The sequence below is a fragment of the Theobroma cacao genome, chromosome 3, assembly GCF_000208745.1.
Source record: "Theobroma cacao cultivar B97-61/B2 chromosome 3, Criollo_cocoa_genome_V2, whole genome shotgun sequence".
Taxonomy (NCBI): Eukaryota; Viridiplantae; Streptophyta; class Magnoliopsida; order Malvales; family Malvaceae; genus Theobroma; species Theobroma cacao.
Window position 1 is genome coordinate 2,875,263 of NC_030852.1, and position 24,437 is coordinate 2,899,699.

Here is a 24,437-nt window from a genome sequence, read left to right on the forward strand (position 1 = left end):
GACAACAATAATTCTTCACAACGAATCATTTAAAATTTCTTAACTTCACTTGAGCACTATTCATCAATTTCATATTTTCTTCTTTACTTTAGTCCTATGAGACATCATAAAAGAATTTTTAAATATTGTATTAAAGTAATTTAAATTTAATTCATATCACTAATAACCAAAATTTAACTAAACAAGTGGGCTAGCCCTAATGAATCTAACTTCATAACAAGCCCAATAAAAAGCAAGGAAATTTTCTTTTTTACCTATTTGGGCTAGGTTGGCCCAAGCCCAACTCTCCACCTTTCTTCTCTTTTGGGCCTACCCTTCCTTATTGCCATTGGGCCTCCTCTCATGGGCTATTTTCATTGTTTATTATTTATTTATTTATTTATTTTTCCTTACACTCACAAGCCGCCCACCATTTCCTCTTTTCTCTCTCTCACTGCCGACAGCAAATTTTTGTCCCTTTCAACCTAAAAAATCAGCAGCCAAAACTGCTCATTTTAACCTAAAAAATTAACAGCCAAAGCTGCTCATTTCACCTTCAAAATCGACAGCCAAAACCTCAAAAACTAGCAGCTAAAGCTGCTCCTTTCAGCCTTCAAAAATCAGCTACTAAAGCTACTCATCTCACCCTCAAAATCGACAGCCAAAACCTCAAAAATTAGTAGCCAAAGCTACTCCTTTTAGCCTTCAAAAATCGACCCTTTCTTTCCCTTAAAATTGTAGAAAAATAGCTTTCATTTCCTCCCTAAATGGCAACAAAATCGCCCCCTCAAATTCAGCTCATTCTCCCTTCCTTTTCTTTCTTGTCTCTTCCTCACCGCTCAACTTTTCTCTTCTTTTTCTTTCCTTTCTTCTTTCTCTTTTTCTCCCTTGGTTGTTTCTCTCCTTTTTCTTTCCTTTGTTCTTTTGCTTTCCTTTTGCTCTCTCTCACAACCGACTTCTCTATTTCCTTTTTCCTTCTTCACTTAACCGACTTTGACTTTTTTGTTTTCTTCTTTCTTATCTTTTCTATCTTTCATCTTTATCTCATTCTTTCTTACCAACTTGGCCGGCCCCTACCACCATAAAAAAATATGTATTGATTCTTTAATTGACCACATGGGCGGCTGCCCATGTTGGTCTTTCTCTCTCTTTATATATATATATATGTATATATACATATATATACTGCTATTATTATTCTATTCTTTGTTTATTTACTCTCCTATTTAATTTTACTACATAATCTTTCAACTTTCATAATTCAAATTTGATCCTTCCGACACGTTTAAAAATTCCAATTTTCATTTATCTTTCTTCCTCTGCATGTGTACCCAAAATATCAAAATTGCACTTCAACGAGGTATCACCATAATATTTAAATATTTACTTACCCGCGCTAACTCAACTTAACAATAACACGCAGGTCTCATTTACATCATTTATCTCCAAAATTCATTCGTACTTCTTCTCCCCCACTTGGATCGACCATATGATCCCTCTTCATCACTAATTTCGACATTCGATTAAATATTAATATTTTAATTTTTTTTGTTAGTAAAATATTATTTTATTCTAATTTTTTTTTACTTGTCTCCTTGGTATTCAAAATACCTTATTATGCCTTAATTGACATCCGATAAGCTTTAGTAGTCACCATATCAAAGTACGGAATATTACATGATGGATGTTGAAGCAGACAAGAGTTTATTCTGTGCCAATCTAGTGCACAATCTAATGTTGTGCAGAATCAACGAACCTGACGCCACGGAGGTAGAGTTATGATGGATGTTGAAGCAGACAAGAGTTTACTTGCTAAGGGGTTTCGAACCTGATGCTACGGGCGAAGCAGAGAAAAAGCGCTACCACCTCTACGGATTCATATGGGCGTTTCAGGTAGTCTGCCATAACCTAATATTTATCATTATGATTATTTTTTTCGCATAAGAATTTATGAGGTGAGTAAAAATGTTACACAATTGATGTGCAGTTTTGGGCGTTGAAAGCAATACCTGAAATAAGAAGCTTGTTCGAAAGGTAGTGACAGTCTAGACAAATTTGGCCAAGAATGCTTAAATGGCAATGTGACGAGAGGCCTTCAAGCTTCCACGCCAATATTGCAAGTTTAGAGAGAGAGAGAGAGCGAGGTGAGAAAAGAAACCATATATTTTTTATTTTATTAAATTTTATTTTTATTGTCATAGGATAACAAGCGTTATACCTAATGGTAATGTATGTTTTGGTGCAGTTGTGGGCAGTGAGGATGTTGGAGCCAACGGCAGAAGAGATGTTGACCGCATACTGGGCGAACATTGAAGTCAATATCTCCAAGGGGCAGTAATACATTCCATTATGGAAGTTGGAGGGTCGCCTAGAATTCGGTCCCCAACAAAGGAGGAAAATAATGGACCGCAAAGGGAAAAGTCCAATACAACGAGCCGTTAAGCGGAGACGCACCATGGACGAGGAGGTCCATTCCGAGTTTGGTGCTGCTGAGGCACCTCATTCTCCTCCTGCAACTCTTCATGGTGCATATCCTACTGCTCATCATGCTGCTACTCCTGCTGCTCCTTCTCCTACTCCTCCTCCTGCTTCTGCTGTTGCCCCTCCTCCTACTTCAGGTGCTGCCATTCATGCTGAGTCGCATAACCAGGCACTGCGTCTACAAATGACTACGAGTATTAAGAGAGAGCTACAAAAGATGCAGACATAGTGGAAAAAGACCTCCAACCATTACAGACGAATATGCAGATGCAGATGCAGTCAATGCAGTTAGAGATCCAGCAATCAGTGCAGTTGGAGATCCAGCGGGCAATGCAGATGCAGACACAGTCCCTGCATGAGCATATCCAGCACTCACTGCAAGTGTTGGAGGATCGAATTGTTGGTCGACTGATCGACTGTTTTGAGGTATGAGGTTTTATGTTATTCATCGCGTGAGTTATAACATGTATGATGCATACACTGTTCTAATGTGTTTAATTTTTTTGATTGTTTAGGGTCAAAGCTCACCTCTCGGTAGCTCGATTGAACATCATCCTGCACCTATCCCATCTCCGGTAGAGGCAGCCCAACATTCTCAGCCCACACTTTCTCTCGAGGCTCCACCTCCTCCGTTTGAGGTCGAAAAGGTACCTTATCCTGCGAGTAGTGGAATTACAACTTTCGCGCATCTTACTCTTGTCCCAACTCCAACAGAGGCCCCCTTTTGCATAGTGAGATCACACCTTCTACTGTGGCTCCACCTCGACCTAAGCCCGAAGATGCACGTGTGATCTTGGCCAGCAAATACCTTCGAAGCCCGTACGTTAACCCGTTATTAGTCCAACGCAAAGTGAAGGACAATTTGGAGGACAGATATGAGTCCTTTCTGAAAAATGACCAAGCCAGGTAAAATGAATACAATAGACCATATTAGGTTTAACGGTTCTAGGATATTTATTAAACAGTTAGCAATACTATAATTTTAATTTAACTCTATTTTAAGTTTATAGGGTTAACATTCTGGGCATCGAAGGACAAGAGGGCCCTGATTTTTTCTAGCAATTAGAGATGCCGACAGAGTTTATGGACACCCAACAGTTTGATGCATGCATCAATGTGTTGTGTAAGCAGGCGCGCGATCACCATCCACAACATTACAAGTAGAGAATATTGATCGTTGACACCGCATTCTATGTAAGTATATTATATTTTACTGAGTTGTAATTATTCAAATGTATGGGGTTTAGGGTTACTTAATTGCATCTAACTATTGTGCATAACGTAATTAACAGCTTATTTTGCTCCAATTAAGCCAAAAAATGTAGCCTTCCCCCATCGAAAAGACATTCAAGTCGAGTGAGTCGATTATGCCAGACGATCTGCTTGAGTATGCAAGGGGTGGGAGACCTTCGTGGGGTTTGCCATGGCATGAGGTTGACGCAATTCTCGTACCGTGCTTTGTAGACGACCACTGGTTGGTAGTGCACATTAACTTGCTGAAATGGACTATGATGTTAGTGGACTCATTGTATGGTCGGAAAGAAGCACTGAATTTTAACCTGTGTGATAAGCAGATGAGTCCACTAACATCATTATTTCCCATTATATGCCACCAGGCGGGGTACTTTGTCAACTCACGCCATCAAAAGCGAGGTTTGACGCGGATGAAATATAGGTTATATGAGAAGACCTCGATACATCAAGATTCGCATAGTTATGGGGATTGAGTTATAACCTCGTTGTAGTGGTTGATTAGCTTGGAGGATCAGACGCTGAAGGCAAACGCCATAGAGGGCATTCAAACAAAGTTTGCCCTTGAGATTTTTCCAATAGCTCAAGTTGTTAAAATTTTTAATTTATTTATTTTTTCAATCTGTAAATAACATTAACATTATTATGTATCATTTCCATATTATTCTTTGTATTCATTCATGTGATAAGCATATAGGTCCAATAAGAACAACATTGTTTTTTTCTTATTCATATCGTAAAGTCTGTTAGTATTTTACACAATTTACATGACAACGTTCATTCATTTGCATGACAACGTTCATTCATTTGCATATGCCAACCCCCCTTGTTGAATTGCATTGCGTGACATAGGGTTGTAAGCAGTTGCTACTGAATTGCATGAATGGTGTGGATGGAATCGTGTCACCAGTTGATATTGATTCGTAGGAGTATTTGTTATGGAGTCACGTGAGTACTAAATTTTGAATCACGTCAGTAGTTAATATGGAATCGTGTCACTAATCCACTTGGAATCACGTGAGCAGTAAATATGGATCGCGTGAACCGTTAAGATTTAGAATCACGTGAGTATTTGATATTGACTCCCGTTAGTAGTAAATATGAATCGAGTGAACCGTTACGATTTAGAATCGCTTGAGTATTTGATATTGACTCCCGTTAGTAATAAATATGGAGTGGCGTTACTAGTTAATATGGAAGCGCATGACATGACTTTTTTGAGAATCGCATGACTAGTTGATATTGACTCGTGTGAATAATACATATGGAGTGGCGTTACTAGTTATTATGAAATGGTGTGAATATTTATTCTAAAATCGTGTGAGTAGAAAAATGGAGTCGAGTGACTGGCTATTATGGAATTACATTACTAGTTGATATGGAGTCACGTGAGTGGTATATATGGAGTGGTGTTACGAATTCTTATTAAATCGCGTGACTAGATGATATGGGATCGCGTTACTCACCTATTTTGTGTCATGTTCTTCGAATAAGGGTAAGCCAATTAGCATGGACAATATCAAACCATAACTCAACCCCAAGCACCATCATAACAAAATATCAAGTTAAAGAAAACAAAATTCCACAAGTGAATTATGAAATACAAACTGCAGTATCCATAATCCAGTTAACCCACAACTTTCAAATATGAATGTTCATCTGGTATGGTTGGCTCTGCCAGAACCAATGACAACTGACTTCCTTTTTCTCTGAGGTTAATGTCGAAGAAACTCATATGAGAATAGTCAATTCTGCCGCACTTCTGCTGCCCAAACAACTGTATCTGTTATTTGCATTAGAAAATTCTCAACATCTGTATCCTCAATTCCAATGCCTGCATTCTAGTAGTTTGATTACTGAGTTTCTCATCAATCCTCAGGAGCATATTATACATCACATCATTGGAAACAGGAACTCTAGATGGTTGTTTGGATGGAGTATCATGGGCAGGATGAACTGGGCTGCCTTCGACAGAGTTCAATGGCTCATCAAGACTCAAGTCATATCCCTTTTTCACGAGCCATCGAAATGAGAGATTATGAGGCCTGCGACTGGTCTAATCAGCTAGATACCTATTGGTCCATATCCCTTTCTTCTTAACTAGAGCTGATATGATGTTCCCGTATGGAAAGGTTGTCTCTTCTCGCATAGCAACTTGTCTCATTCTCATGATCATATATTCTGCAATATTCACGCCAAACTGGCTTCCAATTATTTCCATCATCCACAGATTCTCAGCGCTAACATGTCTTAAATGACTAATCCTTCCCTGTAATGTGGACGCCAGAAAATTATGTACCAGCCTATCTGGTGCAGAATTTAAATGACTAGCAGAACATGACTCTGTGGTTTATGGTTCTCTTCTGCCTGTCACTTGGTCCCACATGCGGGACGGGTCATATGATGGGGGAGGTCTATATTGTCCATGTCTATACTCCATTTTTAGGAGCTTCTCAATATCAAAAAGAGTCACTGCAAACTCTATTCCTTTCAAAAACACGTTCAAAACAAATAGGTCAAAACCTCTAGGATTTTCAAATTCATTTTCACTCTGGCGAATGCTGGAGTAAAATTCCCTAACAAGAGTCAGGCTATAATCAAAATATGGAAAGGTACTTAGACCCTTAAGTTTACCCATGTCGAAAAACAAAGATATGTCACCCTCAAGGTATATGTTTTCCTTTAAGCTTTCCCAATCTACCACTTTCCCACACGATATCATGGCATTCTCTATTACCCAATACCCACCACCATGTGATATGTCCCTAAATTGTAAGGGAGAGCACAAATCATTACCTGGTTCAATTGAAAAACTAATTGATGTGGCAGGCAGTTGAAGATCAAGTTTCCATTTCTTCCTTAATCGTAGGCGAGAGTATTCATCATCACCTATACTTTGGTTGCCATTGTCACGGACATTGGGCCTGCTCGAAGATGCGATCATTGCTTAAGATAGTGCAAGACGGTTCAACTTTAGTGGTTCAACTTCTTTTCACCCTTAAACTAAGTTTGGAACGGTTGGAAGATGAAACGACAGCTATCAATAGATATTGGGAAGACTAAAATATGAAAAAACGATTGGAAGCTATCTTATGCCCTTTATGTTTTTTTATTACAATAGTCGACATTAAGAACAACTATTACTATTATTATAAATCATTTCTAGGCAAAAATATGAAGCAGGATGCCAAAATCAATCAAGCAAATATTATTAAATTAAATATTTTGTGCTTTATTTAATGGTTTACAAAGAAATACAAATTATTAAGGAGTACAATGAATTTGATGATCCAACAAATGGGCTAAGTACTGTAATTGGAATTTGATGATCCAACTATGCAATGGCATTTTCAATGCAAATATCAATGGCCAGTTCAAAACAATCCCTAACAACTAACGTTTGAAGGGCCACTATCTTCAGGTACAACACCTATAACATTATCAGAGTTTGTAGTCTGCATTAGACCATGATTTCGTGTGTGCCAGGGTTGTTTGTAAATTGCATGCCTTAGGTCGACGTCGTCGAGCCGTCGACTGAGCAGATGATGTTTCCCCATTTGTTGGTAGAGATGTAAATGAAGTCCGGCAATTTTATCTATTACGACCATAACTCTTGCATTGTGAACATCTACGTCGTTCGCTACCTTCCCCAATTGATGGAATCCTTTTCCTCCTAGGTCTTCCCGCTTGATCTCGCCAACTTGGTGGCAAAATGATAATTTGTTGAACGTCATCGAGGATGTCCCACTCACTGGGATGCCCAACTAGGCGAATGGGAACCGCATATCCCTCTACCCAAGATCGAGTCTTGTAATAGTCCAAGCAGAATTCAATGGCTACACGTTTGCACTTACTGCCAAGGCAATGAAATCACAGTTGGCGAACAATGTAAAAATTCAATTCATCATGCACAATATAACAAAACATGATTGCTCATACCTTATTGCTGCCATGGCATGCTTGCAGGGGAGTAGATCGGATTGGAACTCACCGCATGAACAATCCTTGGTGGAGAGGTTCACCACTTTGTCCTTACTCCCACCTATAACTTGAAACTCCACCCGATCAATTACTTGTATGGAAAAGTGACATGCTTCATTAAACTGTCTGTTCAACAGATCGGTAGCCCCAGGGCTGAGGGGCGTGGTCAAATTCAATGCCTCATTGTGCCGGTCATGGAACCAACATTGTAACATGCCTCTGATGCACTCGATCAACACCGTTATTGGCGTTTTTCTTGCATGCCTTAGGCAAGAGTTAATACACTCTGCAGTGTTGGATGTCATTAGCTTGTATCGCCTTACTGGTGACCATGCACGTTCCCATCTCTCAGGCCTAATCTCATAAGGCTATCATAAGCAGGTTTGCAAAGTTGTTTTAGCTGATTCATAAGGCCATGGTGAAAATCGCTGCAACATCTTCGCGCTTGAACCTATTTTTAACGTTTTTCCCTAAGTGGTAATTACATAGACCATGATGAGCGTCCTTGTACACTTTCTCAACTACATTCTTAATGCCAAGATGCTGATAAGAAATGAACATTGTATTTTCAAGACAACCAATCGCACAACGTAATTGGTTAAGAAACCACGACCAAGACTCTTCGTCTTCGACATGGCCAATGCAAAATGCAAGTGGATATATTTGCTCATTCGCATCTTTGCATACCGCCACAAACAGAGTACCCTTGAATCTGCTTTTCAAATGTGTGGCATCGATAGTGACTACAGGCCGCATTACAGCACTGAACCCCCAAATACATGACCCGAACGCTTAAAAACAATATTTGAATCGTTGTTCCCCATCAGTACCGACACACGTGATAGTATCGGGATTTTCACGTTCCAACATATGGAAATACGAGGGGAGGAGTTGGAATGACTTTTTCAGTGGACCGAACACAAGACTCTCTACATACTCCTTCGCTTGCCAAGCTTTACCATATAGGCATTGCAATCCCCACTTGCGATTCATCTCTTCCATTATTTCCTTTGGTCTCAATGGGGTTACACAATTTCCTCGCACCCTGCTGGAGATAAGGTCACCAATTACCCTCACGCTCGCAATTCGGTACCCACATTGCAAACCATCCACAGTACACGTGTGTACCTTCTACAATGTCCGAAGTTGTCAATATTCTCCCTCAGGCAACTTCATTGCACGCAAAGCAAACTTGCATGCCTTATCTTTACAACCAACCTCAAAACGAGTGTGACATGACTTTTTAACTCTAAACTCAAAATGCTCTTTTAGTGCCAACATGCTCAAAGCTCGTTTCAATTCAGCCTTCGATGGAAATACTTTTTCGCAATATAAGTGGTTGTCCATTGATCTGAATTCCTCACTCCTAACTGTTTGGAAGGATATCATATCTAGCCCGAGAATAATCGATTGACGAGATACCCTTGTATTTACCCTCTCTTGATCACTGTCATCAGGCGAACGAATGCCGTTCTCAAGTACAATGGCGTTCTCGTAAATAAAGTCTTCACCCTCAACATCTTCTAATTCAACGATTTTGCCATGGTCATCCAACTCAACCTCTTTTAACACAATAGTTGTGGTATGACCTGTACCGCCATCTATATGATTGCAATTAGGAATGTCGGTCTGCTTAACCCTGTTGTTCTCTGAACATTCTTCATGTTCGCCAATGTAATCATCTTCACAGTCATCACACAACTCATCGTTCCAATCTGTCATGTCGTCTTTTTCAACATCATCTTCAATTTGATCAGATGCATCGTCATCACTCACAACCATCACAGTGTCGTTTGCTAATGACAATGGACCCAATGCATTTTCGAGCGACAGTTGTGTTTGTTGCAAAGTACCAAGTATTTCGTTGGATGCACATTCCGATCGAAATTATGCAGACATCATTTGCAGAAACCTCATGTGTGCGGCAGGCTACTAAAACTCATGAGGATACATTAAGCGTGATTGCCATGGTTATTTGTTAGGAAATGCATGGTGTGGTATGTCAGAATAATTAACATTTTGTTCTTGGTGATTACTATGTTGGATACCGTGCTTATGTGGAATATCGTTTGTATTTCTTGCCTTAACTGTCACAAACACAACAACTGCCTTCTCATCTCACAGAATACTTGCTACATCTTCATCATTGCTGACAATTACGCGCGACACCCCTGCGGCGTGGCTGAGCGATGCATGTAGCTCGATTTCATTATTATATGAGTTGACCCCAACAACCTCTTCAACCAGCTTCACTAGTCCCGAAAATGACAAATCACTCCCAACACCCCTCACTCGTGTCTCACCATTCTGGTAACTGTCATCGACCCAATGACCACCGTATGTAATCATAAGCTTCACATTTGGCAAGCCGCTGAAATTTAACAGAAAATAAGTGTCACGATTAGTCAATTTATCAAAAATAGCCCCTCAATGCATAGAAACCACTTACGCAATGCCTAAGTCACATTTGACCGACCGCAGAAATTTAACAGAAATTAAGTGTCGCAATGTCTAATACACATTAATGCAATGCCTAATAACTAGTGAACAAACGCCCCTAAACAAGAGGCGAATTGCACAAGTCACGCACCACCGTTCCCGCAATATATAACAACAGGTCACGTAATATTAAAAAACTAATCATGCAAGCCTAAAAAAGTACTGAACAGAAACCTCAAAAGAACACATGAATTGCACAAGTCACGTGCCACCACTCTCACAATGCATAACAACAGGTCACGTAATATATAAAAACCAGTCACACAAGCCTAAAAAACTATTGAACAAAAGCCTCAAAACAATACATGAATTGCACAAGTCACGCGCCACCACTCTCGCTACAACAGGTTACATAATATATAAAAACCAGTCACGCAAGCCTAAAAAACTATTAAACAAAAGCCTCAAAATAACACATGAATTGCACAAGTCACGCACCACCACTCTCGCTACAATAAGCAATGCAATATATAAACACCAGTCACGCATTGCCTAAAAAACTACTGAACAAAAGCCTCAAAAAAACACATGAATTGCACAAGTCAGTCACACACCGTCAGGCTCGCAACACTTAAGAATAAGTCACTCCATGAATAATAAGCCTCAAAACAAGAGGTGAATTGCATAAGTCACGCACCACCAGTCTCGTAATACCTAATAATAAGTCAATCGATATCTAATATCCACTCACGTTATGCTAACTTAAACAGTCACGTACTGGCCCAACGTCATGCAATACATAACAACACATCACCATAGGTACTCTATTCCATATACATACAAACAGCTCACGCAATGTCTCAATAGAAGATATGCATTGCACAATTCACGCACTGCGTATAACCCACTCTCCCAATACCTAATAATAGGTCACCCAATGCCTAACATCCACTCACGAAGTTATTTAGCATAATATAACTTAAACGAAGAAAATAAATCAAGAAAATATGTGCTCAATGAAAATAAAAATTACAATAAATTTTATTCAAATTTTATTAAACCCCCCCCCCCAAATACAAGGAGATGATACAAAAAAAAATGAACCATAGTTCATTTCTTCATAAGTTCATCTATTTTGAAATCTATCTCGAAGAGAATCTTTTCGTTGCTCAGGATGGCAGCCTCCAGGTCAAAAGTCTTTTGCATTAGGTTATCTATGAGGACTTGCATCTCTTGTTGGAATATGTGCAACTGGTCCCTTACACTCAAAGGCAGCTCCTCCTCTTTGGAGGCTACCTCTTTCCCCTTCACGACTCTTGGATCTCTGGATGTCATTTTTCAATTATCTGAGATTGATTAAGATAATTGAATTTGATTCAAATGGTTAATGGTTCCCTTTATTTATTGGCATGAAAGTTGACTTTTCGTTTTCTACACCCATATCAGTGCAATGAAGGGGTGTTGAATTTGTTATAAAGTACCTGTTTGGTCGGTCCTTTCATCTTATCTATCTCTTAAAAGCAAAAGCCAGGCTAAACATTATTTTTCAATAAATTCTTAATAAAAAGCAGCTTAAAGGTTTTGTCTCTTTTTCACTAATCAAAAAGGATTTTAATGTTACCTCTTTTCTCTTTTCCAAGAAATTCATTATCATTTCCTCTTTTCTCTTTTTTTTTTTTAATTTAAGCATCATGGTAGACCAACCAAAATCTAATACTATTGCTACTATACAAGTATGAAATTATATATAAACTTCAAGAATTACATTAGAGCTTATTAGGTTATTGAAGATGACACTCAATATCTTTTTATGGTAATTTTAACCGAAATTACAGCTTATATAATTTATTTTGTTAAATAGTTTACCAAACAACTTTAACCTATTTTTCTTCTAATTTTACACAATTTGTTATTAAACGGGCTGAATCAATAGATAATCACTTTCAGCATTAGATAGCTAAAGTCACGCAATGCCTACAAACAAGTCACACAATGTTCAACAAATATTCAGTCACGTAATATTCAGTCATGTAACGCCTGTCACGCAACGCTCAACAAATATTAAGTCACGTAATGTCTATAAAGAACTCACGCAATGCTTAACCAATATTCAATCAGGTAATATTTGTCGTAACGTGCAGGTCCGGGAACCCGTTTGCCAGACGCGAGTCAAAATTAAATGGTTTAGGAGTCACCACCAATCTTTTTTATCTAGGTGTGATTGGTCACCTATTAATCTGATTCTAATCGACGAAGTCCTAAATTAATTTTAGGTTCGTCGAAAGAATGAGAATTGGTCCACATTTTTAGAGATGGGTTCGGGAGTGCGGTTACGCATGGAGAAGGGTTAGCACCTCCGCGACGTCCGTTTCACGAATGGTACCATTTAATCTTAAGTTATCTTAATATAGCCTTCTTTTAATTTAATCCCTACTTTATTAATTAAATTTTTATTAAATTGACTGACTGAGTTTTTTTATTTGATTTTACGTATGCGCATGATGCAAGCGTAAAATGATGTCATGACTTGTTTATTTTAAATAATGGAGTCGGTAATCTTTTATCGGAAAATTATTCGAAGACCATCCAAACGCTTTGGTGAAGTCTCGAAATTCTCCTCACCTAGAGATATCCCCGGAAGAACTCGTCTCTACAAGCTCTTCGGGAAAATCCCATCATCGAAATTCTCGCACCATTTGCAGGATAAATGTGACGTGCTATGACAGGATAAAATGTTGATGTCTACATGCACGCGTTTATTGAATTAGGTGGTTCATAATTCACCAAACTATGTATTTAAATATTTATCACCTTGTTTATATACTTAGTATTATTTGTTATTAATCATTTATTATTATGATTTTTTTTAGAGTTTCCTATCTAAATATATATTCTTTAACTAGCATAGTGAATTAATATTCCATCTTATGTATTATTTTCCTTCTTTAATCGAATAAACAATTAATTAAATTAATGGCTAACTTAATTCTAATTAATTAATTACACTAACTTAGATTTAAATGTAGATTTATTTTTCTCAATATATATATTATTATTTTAGCAACGATTATTTGAGTTAATGGGTATTGAAGTTTGGAGTTCGGATTTATCCCTACGCTTCGGTGAAAATCCGTCTCGAATTTCGCGTTTAAAAAAATCCCACTTAGAAGAGGCAACTCTTTACCTCTCTTAGGTGAAATTTTTCAAATAATCATTTCATTCATTTTTTATTTACTTATCATTATTACTATATTTATTTTTTTATTTAAAAAAAAAATAAATCTATTATGAATTTTTTTATTTATTTACTTATTTTATATATATATATATATATTCTTCTAAACTATGCATTTTTACCATTATTTTTTATTATTACTATCATTATTATTTTTTTAATATTAAATGTAAGCATTCATGATATATATACATATATATAAATAACTTTCCCTACTATATTTTAAACCATGAAAACCAAAAATTGTAATTAATTTAATAAAATGGACTAGCCCAAGATTAATTGGAATGAGCCTAAACCAAGGAAGATGGGTTACCTTTCTGGGCTTGGATTAGCCCAACTCGGTAGCCCGCAAGAGCCTAAGTCCACTACACCCGGCCTGCCTCTTGAGGCCCACAAGGTAGAACTCAAAACGCACCATTTGGTGCCTGTGGAGTCGCTCAAAACGTCGCCGTTTGGGCTTGGACCTTCCAACTTCTGCCACTCCACTAAAACGATACCGTTTTGCTCTCCTACCTCTGGGTATAAAAACCCCCTTTTAGCCTTTTCTATTCATTTTCGACTTTCATTTTCTCTCTCTAACTGGCCACTCCCTCTGCCTTTTCTCTAAAAAAGAACTTTTCTCTCTTCACCAGCGCCGGCGTCCTCCCCTCTCTTCTCTCAAATCTCTCGTCGGCTTCCTCACACTCTCTCTAACCTCGAAATCCCCATGTTACTCTCCAAAAACCATCAATCGGATCTAGATCTACTCCCTTAAATTGCCTCTGATCGATTTTCCTTCACCGATTTCTTCCCTGCGCCGACACCTCCCCTGCCACCGGACCCTCTTCTCTATTCACCGCTAGCTGAACACACTCGCACAGATCAACTCCCTTCCTTTCCCCCACTACCCGAACCCCCTTTTGTTCAAACACTGATCTTTTGGCTTTCTTTTTTGGGTTCTTTTCTGATTGCTTTTTTTGATTTTTTTTTGTGTGGCTAGGTAGCTTGCTGTTGGTAGATTTTGGATTTTTGATCTCTCTGTTCTTTTTGGTGTTGCAAGTGGTGTCCTTAAAAGCCGGGTTGTTCAAAAATTTGGACAACCCGGCAATGGGGTTCTGGCACCAAGGAGTTGGTGGCCAGAACCCCATCATGCATTGTGGTTGGGGAAGGGATGGCTGGGCGTACGCCCAGCCATTCCCTCTCTTTTATTTATTTATTTATTTTACTTTATATTTAATTTTATTATAATTTAATTAATTTATTTATTATTTTTTTAGGTGTTTACAGTTGCCCCTCTTTGTACATTCTTGAGAATCAAGGATAGTGCAAAGACGTAGGCATCACATTCGGCTTATCTTGAAGCCAGTTGATTTAATCAAATTGATCTAGGCTCGACTTATCTCAAAATAAATTCGATTTAAAAAAATAAAATTTCTAGACTCGATCTAGGCTTGACCCGTATTAGAATAAATTCGATTAAAATTTATAGATTTAATCTAGGCTCGACCTATCTCACAACAGGTTCAATTTAAACAAAATTGAAATTCCTAAACTAAATTTAGGCTCGACCTATCTCATAATAGGTTCGATTTAAACAAAATTTAAAATTCCTAGACTTAATCTAGGCTCGTCTTATCTTACAACAGGTTCGATTTAAATTAAATTCTTAGACTTAATCTAGGCTCGACCTTTCTCACAACAGGTTCGATTTAAATATTGTTAAAATTCCTAGACTTAATCTAGGCTCGACCTATCTCACAACAGGTTCGATTTAAATATTGAAATTTCTAAACTTAATTTAGGCTCGACCTATCTCATAACAGGTTCGATTTAAACAAAATTAAAATTTCTAGACTTAATCTAGGCTCGACCTATCTCACAACAAGTTCGATTTAAACAAAATTAAAATTCTTAGACTTAATTTAGACTCGACCTATCTCACAACAGGTTCGATTTAAATTCTTTAATGCTAACTTAATTGGATTAACATGAAATGAAAAAAACTCAAATCTTTCCATCAAAGTTTTACAATCTCAACCTTTTAGGTCAAGTGAATTTCTACTTTCGAAGCTTGGGACAAGAATTAATTTTGATTCTTGTCTAGTGCATGGCTAGGCATGTATGCATGATTGACATGATGAAATGTTTTCATGTTTATGATTCATTAAGGTCCCAAGACCCTTCTCTTGCTTCATCTGATTTTTCACTATAGCTTTAAATGACCTTCGTCTTGTGCCTTTCTTTTGGAGGCTTTAGGCAACTTCGGATTTTCCCTAAGCACCTTTTCTTTTGACATTTGATTTTGCCCCAAGTTTAAGGCTCCGCCATTCTTTTTCTTCGTTATTAAGTCTTTTGCTGAACAATGAATATAATTTCTTGCTTAATTAGTTTATTTCTTTTACCAGTCATCATTAATTTCCATGACAGCCATTATGTGAAATCAATGGGATAGTAAAGAACAAAAGGCTTAAAATAAAAAGGCGAAGGAGAATTTCATATATGAGAAGTCAGATAATTCAAGGCAAAAAGAATTTACAGGGCAAACATTAGATCTTCAAGTAATGAACACCTAGACCACTCAGAGAAAACAATTTGATATTCGACTTCAAGAATTGTCCTTGTTTGATGCTTTGAGCAAATATGTAGGTTGCAGACTCCCTAGCTTCCCCTATTTTGTGAAATTGTGGAGTTCCATTCATGGTGTATTTCTACCTCAATCTTGTGTTCCCTTTAGGTTGACATCTTCAAATTCCATTCTAACTTCCTGCTTTTCGGCCTCAAGCCGCCCTTTTCGGGTTTTCAGCATGAGCCTCCTCCTTTAGGTACGAGTTGCCCTTTTCGAGTTTTCAGCACGACCCCTTCCGTTTTTTTTAATTTTTTTAAGCATAGTACTTCTTCAACGCATTCGCATTTATCGGATTAGGCAAATCTTCCCCATCCATGTCAGCCAAAATCAAAGCTCCTCTTGAAAAAGCCTTCTTTACCACATATGGCCCTTCCCAATTCGGCATCCACTTTCCCCGAGAATCAGTTTGATTAGGGAGTATTCTCTTGAGAATCAACTCTCATTTTCGGAACTGCTTGGGACGAACTTTTTTCTCGTATGCTTGCATCATCCTTCGTTGGTACATCTGGCCCTGACAAAGAGCCGCAAGCCTTTTCTCCTAAATCAGATTCAATTGCTCGTAGCAGGAGCGGACCCACTCAGTATTTTTCAATTTTGTCTCCATCAACACCCTCAATGATGGGATTTCTACTTTAACAGGTAGAACTGCTTCTGTACCATATACTAATGAGTACGGAGTTGCCCCGGTGGAGGTACGCACAGAAGTTCGATATGCATGCAAGGCAAAAGGAAGTTTCTCATGCCAGTCTTTATAAACTTCAATCATCTTTTCGATAATCTTTTTGATGTTTTTGTTGGCTGCCTCTACCGCTCCGTTCATCTTTGGACGGTAAGTTGTCGAGTTATGATGCTTGATCTTGAATTTAGTGCAAAAATCCTTCACTATCGCACCATTCAAATTGCTTGCATTATCAGTAATGATCCTTTCTGGAAGCCCATACAGACATATGATCTCCTTTTGGATGAACTTGCACACCACCTTTTGTGTCACGTTGGCATAGGAAGCTGCTTCTACCCATTTCGTGAAATAATCAATGGCCACCAATATGAATCGATGTCCGTTAGAGGCTTTTGGCGTAATAAGCCCAATCACATCCATTCCCTACATTGAAAATGGCCAAGGTGCTATAAAAACATGCAACGGGGTTGGTGAAGCATGGATTCTATCAGCGTAAACTTGACACTTGTGGCATTTTCGAGCATAGTTTATGCAGTCTGTTTCCAATGTCAACCAATAATAACCAGCTCTCATAATTTGTCTAGCCAACATATATCCATTAGCATGAGCTCCACAAGTTCCTTCGTGGACTTCTTTCATTATTTTGTTGGCTTCCGTAACATCCACACATCTCAAGAGTACTTGATCTCGACTCCTTTTGTAGAGCACTTCTCCACTAAGGAAGAAACCCATTGCTAATCTTCTAAGAGTTCGCTTGTCATTGTCCGTGGCATTCTCAGGATATGCCTGGTGCTTGATGTATTGCATGATATCATGATACCACGGCTTACCATCAACCTCTTCCTCAACATTCAAGCAGTGTGCGGAGACTTCACGGACTTCTAAATCAAAAGGGCGTACATCAGCCGCTTCTTTTATTTTGAACATTGCTGCGATTGTGGCCAAAGCATCAGCAATTTGATTCTCTTCTCGAGGCAAATGGTTGAAGCTGATTTCTTTTAACTGTTTGCTTAATTCTGTAACCAGCTTTTTATATGGAACTAGTTTAGAATCTCTAGTTTCCCACTCGCCTTTCATTTGGCATATCACCAAAGCTTAATCTCCGTAAACATCTATTGCGTCAGCCTTTATTTTCGATTGCTGCTTGTAGTCCCATTACCAACGCTTCATACTCCGCCATATTATTAGTACAATTGAAATTCAATCTTGCTGTGGCTGGATAATACTTTCCCTTTGGAGAAATCAACACTGCCCCAATTCCGTGCCCCAAAGCATTGGATGCTCCATCAAAATACATCTTCCATGGATTAGGTTCATTGGGACCATCCTCTTCTATATGCAAGACGGCCATCAAATCTTCATCTGAAAAATCGAAACTTACAGATTCATAATCCTCATTAGCTCGATCTGTGAGGAAATCAGCGATGACGCTCCCTTTGATTGACTTTTGGGACACATATACAATATCATATTCAGACAATAGCACTTGCCACCGAGCTACTCTTCCAAACAAAAAGGGTTTTTCAAAAATATACTTGATGGGATCTAATTTTGCCACCAACCATGTTGTGTGATACAACATGTATTGTCGGAGCCTCTGGGCGGTCCATGCTAGCGCACAACACATCTTTTCGAGCGCAGAGTATTTGGACTCATACTCCATGAATTTCTTGCTCAAGTAATATATGGCCCGTTCTTTTTTCCAATTTCATCATGTTATCCCAATACACATTCCATAGAATTCTTGTTCACAGTCAAATACAAAATAAGAGGTTTTCCAACCATCGGTGGCACCAACACCGGTGGATTTGTGAGATATTCTTTGATTTTATCAAAGGCTATTTGACATTCTTCATTCCACTCTCTTGGGTCTCGTTTTCGAAGTAGCTTGAAGATTGGATCACATTTGCAGGTGAACTGGGACATAAATCGAGCAATGTAATTCAACCACACTAAAAATCCTCTCACTTCTTTTTGCGTTTTGAGAGGTGGTAGCTCTTGAGTAGCTCGTATTTTATCCGGGTCCACTTCAATTCCTTTTTCACTTACTATGAACCCCAACAATTTCCCAGAAGTTACACCAAAAGTGCATTTTACAAGATTCAACTTGAGCTGAAACTTTCGCAATCTCTCGAACAGTTTCTTGAGATTGACAGTATGATCCCTTTTTGTATGAGATTTTGTAATCATGTCATCCACATATACCTCTATCTCTTTATGCATCATATCGTGGAACAAAGCTACCATTGCCCTTTGGTAGGTGGCGCTTGCATTCTTCAATCCAAATGGCATTACTTTGTAACAAAATGTTCCCCACATGGTTACGAACGTTGTTTTTTCCATATCTTCGGGTGCCATCTTAATCTGATTGTAACTAGAAAAGCCATCCATGAATGAGAACAAAGCATGCTTTGCTGTGTTGTCCATAAGAGTATCAATATGTGGCAAAGGGAAGCTATCCTTCGGACTCGCTCTGTTCAAATCCCTATAATCGATGCACATTCAAACTTTTCCATCCTTCTTAGAAACTGAAACTATATTAGTCACCCATTCAGGGTACTTAGCCACCTCTAAAAATCCAGCATCAAATTGTTTCTTGACTTCCTCTTTAATCTTCAACAACATTTCTGGCTTCATCCTTCTCAATTTCTGTTTAATAGGCTTGCAATCTGGTCCCAAAGGTAACTTGTGGACAACAATGTCAGTATTAAGACCTAGCATGTCCTGATATGACCAAGCAAACACGTCCACATATTCACAGAGTAGTTCTTCTAACTTCTGTCGTTCATCAGATGACAGCGAGGTGCCAATCTTAACCTCTTTCTTCTCTTCCCCATTTTTGAGGTTAATCATTTCTATGAGTTCCTGATGAGGTAAAATCTCATTTTCCTCTTGTTTCAACATTCTCGACAAATCAGGGGGTAAGCCATAGTCATCCACCTCCTCTTCATTTTTCAATTCATCAACATTCGGAATCATCTCAAAATCGATATTCAAATCGTTGTCTAGATTGTCTTCGTGTTCATTATTTAAAGACCTACAAACAGGTAAAGTTGGACGCGTGTATGGGTAAGTATTTATTGGCTAAAAGAATAGATGAAAGGAAATATGCAAAAAGATTGATGAATTATGAAACACATTATGCATTGTCATTTATTTAAATGATGAAGGTAACAGAAAGCCCTACTTAAACAAGAAATTACTCTTAACACCTTTGGGCATAGGCATTTAGATAAAATTGTTCATTACATTTCTGAAGACTTAAAGACGATGGGCAATTCCTTGACTGTCCAGTTGTTTAGCTCTTCTTTTGGCAGTACTGGATACACCACAGGGATCTTCTCGTTAGGTTCTTCATCTTTGATCATATGGATTGATAGCTCATCAAATATCCGTAGAACCTGATTGACCTTTGTTGGTGCTTCGGGATGAATGAAACCTGCAAAGCGAAAAGTCTCATATAAGTGTGGGATTGTCCGTTCCCCAAATTCTTCTTTCTTTCCCTCAAGTTGAGCCATCATTTTAATCTTCTTTTGAGTTGCCAGTTTCCTTCTCTCTTCTTTGGTAGGCTTGTACCCCAAACCAAACCTTTCTTCATTCTTTATTAGAGTTCAGAAGACGATTAATTCCTTGTAAATTCTTTCCTAACCCCAAACCGGCACGGCATCCTTTACCCACTGTCTATTTAACCCTCATTTTAGTTGCTACTGACAAACGAGGAGTTGGTATCACTTCTCTTTCCCCCACATAAGTAGCATTAACAAATTCAAAAGATCTGAAAGAGCATTCTGGGACTTCTTCTATCACCTCTACATAGGGAACAGATGATGGTTGAATAGCCAGTATGTCTTCCTCCGCAGATACACTTATCAGTTGACCCTCAGCTATGAATTTAACTTTTTGATGAAGGGAAGATGGTATGGCTCCCGCCATATGAATCCATGGACGCCCTAACAAGCAATTGTATGATGGGGCAATGTCCATGACTTGAAATTGTACCTAAAAAATGCAAGGACCAATTTTTATCGATAGTTCAATGTCCTCTACCACCTCTCTCGTGGTCCCGTCGAAGGCCCTTACAACCATGCACTGGTTCTCATATAAGACACATCTACTGGCAACTTGGTTAAAGTAGAGTGAGGCATGACATTTAATGCCGAACCATTGTCGACCAAAACCCTAGGTACGGCATGGTCTTTGCATTTGATGGTAATGTGCAAAGCTTGGTTACTTCCTCGACCACCCGATGGGATTTCTTCATCATTAAAGGCAATAAAGTTCCCCACTGTAATGTTTCCCACAATGTGGTCTAACTTTTCCACTAATATATCTTGTGACACATAAGCTTGGTTCAAGACTTTAAGCAGCGCGTTCCTGTGTGCTTCCGAATTCAAAAGCGAAGACAATAGTGAGATGCGAGCAGGCATTTTGGTTAATTGTTCTACCACACTGTATTCACTGTGTTTGATAAACTTGAGAAATTCACCCGCTTCTTTCTCGGTGACAGGATTTTTGACCTCATTGTTCGGAGCAACTACAGATTCGACAACTTGGTCCTTGGAAAAGGTATCTATTTTTTTCAGGCCTCCCTCTCCCTATGCAGGTTTTCCTTTTCCAACTCTTTCCGCTATCTTAGGGGAATAACATCGCCCACTTCGCGTTATACCCCCCACACCAGTTAGGTCTTCAAAAGATGCTTGGGGGGCAGATGAAGCCGTGCCCGAAATATTACACTCATAATTCCATGGGACAGCCTTATCGCTCTTGTAAGGGAACGGGCTGAGGACTTCGATGGTAATACCACTTCTGATCATAGTAGGGGATGTATCATTCATCGGGCTCTTGTTTTCTTCATAGAAGATTGTGAGAGGTTTAGGTTTGTTCGCCCCGAATGAACTTGATGCCACTTTAGCTGGGGTGTCTCCATTTATGGTTCCGACCAAATTCTCTTCGGCTTCTTCATAGAACTCAATTATCGATGAATCCATCAATTCTTGCAACTTACAACGAAAGCTTTCACAATTTTGAATCGAATGCCCAATTGCCCCTATATGAAATTTGCAAGAATAAGCGAGATTATGCCCCAATTCCTTTGTGTCGATGGGTTCTAGAGTGATGGCATTTATCTTGGACAACGCCTCAAACACTTTATCCATTGGCGTTTGAATCTCTTCAATACTCTTTTTCACCCTTCGAATCATCCCTTCATGTATGGCATTCACTGTCGGTCTTCCATGATTAGGTAAAGGATTTCCATCAACACTTGAACTATCTTTTTTGGCAACATTTAAAAGTCCTGCCTTAATGAGTGCTTGAACTTTATGTTTTAAAGCAGTACAATTCTCGGTGGAGTGCCCTTGAATTCCAAAATGGTAATCACAATGCGCATTCGGGTCATACCATTTCGGGAAAGGTGGTCGGAGTGGTTCTAAAGGGGTTCGAGCAAGGAGTCGATTTTCTATGAGTTGTGGCAGCAATGTAGTGTAAGGGACTGGAATATGATCAAATTTTGATTTTTCTAGGGTAGTTTTAGGTCCTCTTTGACCATGACCAGGATTATTGGTTGAAGCTAACGGTCTTGGTGGTGGAGTTTGTGGAAGAACATTGGTCTGAAATGTTGGTTGTGGGGCAGGTTGGTACACATATGGGTTTTGTGTGATGTTGCCTATGTTCGGATAGAAGGATTGGTATGGGGGGTACGGGTAATATGGGCTAAAGTTGTGGGCTTGTTGGTTGTTGTGAGCGACTGCTTGCACATCCCCTTCTTTTTTCTTGGGCGTATTCCCTTTCTTTGAGCTGACAACTTCATGCCCTTCAATTTTTCCACTTTTGATAGCTCCTTCTATTATTTCTCCCGATAATACCAAATCTGCAAAGTTTTTTGTGGCATTGCCGATCAAGCGCTCATAGAATAGAGCTCGAAGTGTGTTTATGAACAACACAGTCATCTCCTTATCAGTGAGAGGTGGCTGAACTTGCGTTGCTGTATCTCTCCACCTTTGGGCATATTCCTTGAAGTTCTCGCTTTGCTTCTTTTCCATAGTCTGCAATGACAACCGATCAGGGGCTAATTCAGCCACATGCTTGTATTGGGCTATGAAGGCTCTTGCTAGGTCTTTCCAAGTCTTAATACGATTTTGATCTAGCTGTACGTACCACCGAGCAGCTGACCCAATCAAACTGTCTTGGAAAAAATGGACCAGTAACTTATCATCGTGAGACTGTGTAGCCATCTTCCTATAATACATGGTAATATGTGCCATGGGACACTTTGTTCCGTCATATTTTTCAAATTTCGGAACCTTGAACTTGGCAGGGATCAATACATCCGGCACTAAGCATAACTTGGTTGCGTCCATGGTACCAAACCTATCTACTCCTTCGATAGCACTAACACGCTCTTCCAACATATCGTACTTTTTCTGGTCTTTTTCATTTTCTCCTATTTATGATGAGTCCTTTCTTAGTTTCTCTTGTTCTTTTGGATCGTCTAAATCTGGGACGTGTATTGGTTCAGCAAGATTTATCCCAGAATATGGCCCAAATTGCCCATGCGTTGGTTGATGGCCCATCGGAGGTGGTGCATTGTAATAAACGGATGGCATCACTTGAGGGTGGACCCTTTGAGAGGTTTGGGCATGTGGTAGAGTGAACCCTGGGGGATTGGGTGGATCACCCCTTTGGTTTCCACTGTCTTGAGCTGGTGGGTTTTCTGACGGAGCTGGCTCTTTGATTGCTCTTTTTCCTTTACTGAAACTCATCATCAATTCCATCATCTTTGCTAACTGTTCTTTCATTTCTTCCTGAGCTCTTTCCATTCTGTCCATTCGCTCTCTTTGTTCTTCTTCCATGATCCTTGCTCACTGACGCGTATTATGGACACGTTGGTCACTTGGCTTAGGTGGTCGAGCTATTTTGGAACCTTATTGTAATCATGAACATGAATTAGATGCGTATTCAATGCATGAATGAAAAAATGAACCCATTATCTTTATTTTTAGATGAAAATACTTATTGTCATGAAATGATGATTTATGTATGTATGAATGATTATGTACTAAAAGTATTTGTCACATGACACCCAACAACAAAGTCATCCATTGCATAAGATATTTGTCTTTGATTACAACTCAGGAGTCATCTAGAAATATTCGCCAATCTTATTATAATGGCTATACACCTCATATAAATACTTAATCAACCGTTGCTCTCGTTTTCCAACTGGAAAGACCTGGCTCCTAATATGTCCGTCTTCCAAGCCATGTTTCTCGCCTTGTAAGCCACCTCTCTCATTTGCCAAACCAAGTAATCCATCTGGTCGTGTTTCTCTGTATAAGCTTGTTTGTAAGATTCACCCCACTCTTGAATTCTGGTGCTCTGTTGCTTGAGGCGTTCATATTCCTGTTGATAAGTCGTCATGACCCCTTCGAGCTCTTCATACTCCTGTCTTAGTAATTGGATGGACTCTTGTTGGAATCACACTTGACTTCTTAATCCATCATTGTGCGCTTGAAGTTCATTGCCTTGATTTTCTCTCACTTGTATTTCCCTTTGAAGTTCATTGGTTGTGGCAGAAAACTTATCATTCAGGCTCTCACACTTCCCTTCTATTTTTTGGACCTTTTTTCTTTGTTCAATTACCTCTTTTTTCATTTTCTCGCACTCTTTTTGGAGGTCTTCATACCGTTGCTTCCAACTGGCATTTTCAACTTTGGACTTCTTTCGAGCCAACTCACTTTCGAGCAAAGCATCTTGTGGTTCTGGATCAACTGGGCCACGCAGTG

General features: G+C 39.0%; 1 pseudogene; it reads right to left on the minus strand.

The window, feature by feature from the left end:
- On the minus strand, positions 16,228-23,063 carry LOC108661111 (annotated as a pseudogene).